Below are 5,063 nucleotides of genomic sequence, written 5' to 3'. Positions count from 1 at the left end.
TTGCAATATGAAAAACAAAATTATATAATAAGATAATAAATGAGATTTAATTTTTTTAAACCTGTGTATCACACGGGTTTCTAACCTAGTATATATATATATATATATATATATATATATATAGTTTGAATGGATTAAAGATTCGGTGAGTAACGTGAACCCTATCCATGCAAATGCGAACTTATAATAAAATGAAAATGATCTCCACTTGCAGTTCAAACCTATAACCTGCGTGTCCGCTTTCCACGTGTCCACCTTCATTTTGTATTTTCCGATCAATTCAATTCATTCTCCGTTCCCAAATTTCTTTCACCTTCTTCTTCTTCGATCGAATAATAATATTATTATTGGTGATGAGTTTTCAGGACATTGAAGCTGGCCGTCCGCTGAATTCCAGACGCAACAACAATGTCTTACGAAAACAGGATCCCACTCAAGCCGTTGCTTCTGGAATCTTTCAGATCAACACCGCAGTCGCTACCTTTCAGAGGCTAGTCAATTCCTTAGGTTCTCCTAAGGACACACCAGAGCTTCGAGAGAAACTGTATGTACCGTTTGTTTTTCATTCAGTTATAATAATAATATTAATAATATCTAGGGTTACAAATTGAATTGAATTAATGCATGTTTGTTTATATGATGAGAATTATTATAGACATAAAACCAGACTGCATATTGGGCAATTGGTGAAGGATACTTCTGATAAACTTAAACAAGCTAGTGAAACTGATCATACTGCTGGTGTTAGTGTAAGTCACTCCCCTAATTCATTTAGTTTCACAACACACATACCGATGTAAACGTTCCTTCGGCGCCAGCTTTGTGTTTCTCATTTGTGCATTTAATTAATGAACAAGGAATTTCGTTCGAAATGAACAAGGGCATGCTCGTTTAATTATGTTTGTGAATGTTCGATAATGTGTTTAAGTTTGTTTATGTTCATTAATGTTTATTTATTAAAGGTTTTTAATACTTTTTAATGACCCTTTAAACTTTTCATATGGATTTAACTTTAAGCAAAATAATTAACGATAAAACAAAACACATATGAGTATTACGTGATTAATTTATATGTTAAAAACAAAAGCACAAACACAAACTTGGTAGTCAGACCGAACCGTTGACACTAACCATTATCGGTGATAAGTCATATAAAACACTGTGTGTGTTCACTCGTTTGTGTTTGTGAACCGTTCACGAGCAAGTTCATTTTCTTAGTGAACGAATGCATACAAGAAATTTCGTTTGGTTAGCTGTTTGTGAATCGTTCGCTTGTCCGATAAAAGCTTAACGGACAAACATGAAAAAGGCCTACGCACAGATCCATCAGTTGATCATAAAGTATGCTTGTTTCTTGATTCTGTTTTATTCAGGCCAGCAAAAAGATCACAGATGCAAAACTTGCAAAAGATTTTCAAACGGTTTTAAAAGAATATCAGAAGGCACAGCGCCTTTCGGCTGAAAGGGAAACAGCTTATACACCTTTTGTTCCTCAATCTTCTCTTCCATCACGGTAAGTTTTAATAAGCAGTTTAATTGCAATTTGCAACCCGATTTTAGTTTTCAGCAATCCATTTTTAGCTAGTTTTGTTTATTTTTGTTTAGTGATCCCAGCTAGTGAAGCAGACGGAAGCTCAGACGGAAGTCAAGAACAGCAAGTTCTTCTTGTGAACTCTAAAAGGCAGCTTTTTTAGAACCTATTTGAGATCCATGTGTTACAAGTTGCAATCTTAAGTAGTAAAAGGTTGTTATTGATCTGCAGGCAGGAGGTTTTGCTGTTGGAGAACGAGATTGCGTTCAATGAAGCTATTATTGAAGAAAGAGATCAGGGAATAGAAGAAATCCAGAACCAAATTGGTGAAGTGAATGAAATATTCAAAGATCTTGCTGTTTTGGTTCACGACAAGGAACTATGATCGGTATGTATATCTTTAATTTTAGTTTTTAACTTAAATGTTTTATAAGATGGTGGTGCATTACATTATTTACACCTCAGTAACTTGTTTTCAGATGATATTGGGTCAAACATTGAGAGTTCACATGCTGCAACAGCACAGGCAAAATCTCATCTTGCAAAAGCATCAAAGGCTCAAAGGTCAAACTCTTCCATGGTAAAGTTTTGGTTAGAACTGGTTTGATGATTTTGGTTTATATCGTCTACTAAAATCATAACTCGTGTGATCATTTGGGTAATTTAGATATTTGGACCCACTATACACGATATGCGTTATGTTGTTACTTTTGTCCTCACACTTATGCGTTTGCTTTTGTGCAGACTTGCTTTCTTTTGGTGATTATGGCAAATTGTGATTCTCATTGTGGTCATAGTTCTTCTGGCTTGACCCGAACACGTGCCCGTATAAATAAAACCAACAAAAAATGTTTTCGGGTTTGCTTAGAAACTTTGAAATAACCCTTGTTTTCTTTTGTTTGTTTCGAGAATCGTTTGTAAATCCGATAATACGTTTTGTTTTGTTAATATGTTTTTGGTACTTGTTCAACATTGTTGGAAGACATTGTTATACTTTTTGTTTAGCTAAAAAGAATCTATTGATACAAAACGAAAGTTTATATTGGACATTACAATATGGGTGGGACACCCATTCAGGTTAAAACATATAATTGCTAGAGGAGCATAAATCAATGATACTTCAATATTCAATTTCTTTTAGCAAGGAATCTAAAAGATTGTACTTACTCCTTTGAATGTATCATTGATAGGGTACTGCATAACATATTTATACCGACTCGTTTAGTCGTTTATAGGTAAAACAAATGGAATCATGACCTCAAATATGTGTTAAAGTTCACACATCAAAAGTATGCATCTAGATGTCATTCTACTATGCCTAATGAATGGGACAAGGAAACATTCTAGACTATCAAAATGTTTGGAATGTTTTTTGTTACAACAAATTGAACAAGCAAACATCACTACATGCTATAACAAAATGAATATTCTCAGCTTTTCAGAAACTGGTACTTAGATTCCACATAATTTTTCAGCATCCCACAAAAAAGATCCAAAGGCAACCGCCTCAAGAACCAACATTGTCAATCCAGAAAATGTAACAGACACCATTTCATCACTGTTTGCACCTAACAAACCATCTTCATCAGATATTTTAATATCAGGTGTTCCAAACAGAGCCTGAGTTTGCTTTTCTATTAAAGAACCCGCTTCCTTTGATCTTATAGTTGCATATCTCTGTAGCGTCTCAACATCCAAATGCATACGTATGATCTTAATCTATACGATTTACCATCACCATATGAACCCATTAACCCTTCATCATCATAGTCCGGTTGGATCCGGATCAACGAATCCGGATCAAAAACGGGCTTTGTTGGCCTGTGGTGGTTCCAGAAAACTCGACTGATCCTTCTTAAAACCTTCCGGGAGCGTGTTCATGGACTCTCAAGTTGAAACCTTTCGTCAACGCGTTTCAGAAAGTATCCATAGATGATTGAAGCAGCATATAGTTTTCCAAGTTTGACTTTGCTGATCTGGACGAGTGAGTCTAGTGGATCCACAAGGCGGTCCCCCAAGGACTAGGGCTATATGGTTCTGTATCATCTCAAGTGCTCGGGTGAGTGCACGGATTCCAGCATCAATTCTTGGTTTGGCCAGAATCGACCCGTTCATTAGGATCTGATGTGGCGTTTAATTTTGGGATCATTGTAATTTCTTTGTCAATAAAACTTTGACTATCCAACAATACATTATTTCTTGCAGTATCTTTTGCCTATCTTTACGTTTCACTTCGGCTATTCTCCTGAAATTTCATAAATGTTACATATTACATTATCTGAATGTGATTTATATAAGGTTAAAGAAAGAAACTAACTTGTAAAGGCTATCTGTGGACGAAGGAGCGGCTTCTTGTTTTTGAACATCTCTTTCATTTTGAAGGTTTTCGAGCTGCTGATCAATGGCTGCAGGGAGCAGATGAGGATGGGTTTGCAGAATTTGTTCCAGGAGTTTGACCAACCGGAGACCGAGCTCAAGCGGTGCTACTGGTACCAGATTATCACCAGAACCTGAACTGGATGATGCTTTGGCTATACAGCTCCATGTTCGTGGTGGTTCGACTCTCGAGCCCTATAATTCATTAGGTCAATTCCTGCTAGTTGTATCATGTGAAGTTTCATCTTGAAGTTATGTTGATTAGGTGATTAACCAGAAAAATAACCGAACCGTTAACCGAAACTGACAAAATGAAACCAAAATTAACTGAAAACCGAAATAATCGAGAATTGGTTATCGTTTTTGTTTTTGTTCCCTTGGTTAGAAAATTACTTAACTTAACAAACCATTCATATATTTCTAGCTTTTATACCTCAATTTGAAGTATTTATACCTCCATTTCATGTAATTATAAGCAAAAAATTTAGCCCAAGTTTGGTTTCGATTATTAGCTGAACCGAAAAACCACAAACTAATATAATAAACTTAACCAAGTAACTGAAAACCGATTGGTTCATAAAATAGATTATATGATGATTTCGGTTTCATTTTCAGTTTAGGCTAATAACGAAGCCGGGCACATTCTTTGGCATCAAGAATTGGTATCATAAACAATAAATACGCATTTTGAATAATAGTAAATTTGGTTGCAGGTGAGGATCTGAAATAATAAAATAATGTGGTCCAATTTAAATATAGGTTAGGTAATCAAATGAATTTCAGACTACAACTAACTAACAGGCAGTTGACGTAGCATTGTAGGAATTTGACAGAGTTAATAACGAGAAACATATGAAAAACAAAATGTAAATGTAATGAAGATAGAAGAAGAACAATATAATAAAATGGTTGGTTAAAGGTTACTTACTTTAATAAAGGTAAAGGTGAGGCAATGGAAGGGGTTTTATTATTAGAGTCGGAGGAGAAGGTGTGGAGGTGTCGGAACTCATAGGACCTAGCGAATGAAGGACGGATGGAAGACTGTGGTCAATACGCCGCCGGTCATTTGCATAGTTGCTGGTAAGTAAATGAGAGAGGAGGGGTTGGCCTTTGGGTGAATGTTTTGGACTCTTTGAAAACCAAAGTCGATTTCATT

The 5,063-nt window shown here is 35.7% G+C and overlaps 2 pseudogenes across 2 annotated transcripts; one reads left to right on the top strand and one right to left on the bottom strand.

The window, feature by feature from the left end:
- The first annotated feature begins 281 nt into the window (after positions 1–281).
- Positions 282–2,138, top strand: LOC143592834 (syntaxin-22-like; annotated as a pseudogene). Its single transcript, XR_013145995.1, has 6 exons — positions 282–544; positions 656–749; positions 1,374–1,530; positions 1,606–1,681; positions 1,763–1,919; positions 2,011–2,138. The product of XR_013145995.1 is annotated as a syntaxin-22-like (transcript).
- Positions 2,139–2,873: 735 nt separating this feature from the next.
- On the bottom strand, positions 2,874–4,979 carry LOC143592830 (UV-B-induced protein At3g17800, chloroplastic-like; annotated as a pseudogene). The gene is made up of 3 exons (XR_013145994.1): positions 4,832–4,979; positions 3,849–4,102; positions 2,874–3,776 (listed from the first exon to the last, which is right to left on the bottom strand). The product of XR_013145994.1 is annotated as a UV-B-induced protein At3g17800, chloroplastic-like (transcript).
- Between the last annotated feature and the right edge of the window lie 84 nt (positions 4,980–5,063).

This window comes from Bidens hawaiensis, unplaced genomic scaffold, assembly GCF_021521415.1.
Source record: "Bidens hawaiensis isolate Kalapana, Puna unplaced genomic scaffold, B.hawaiensis_p1.1 tig00041287_1, whole genome shotgun sequence".
Classification (NCBI taxonomy): domain Eukaryota; kingdom Viridiplantae; phylum Streptophyta; class Magnoliopsida; order Asterales; family Asteraceae; genus Bidens; species Bidens hawaiensis.
Note: the sequence above shows the minus strand (reverse complement) of the source record. Positions and strands in the feature narration are given on the sequence as shown.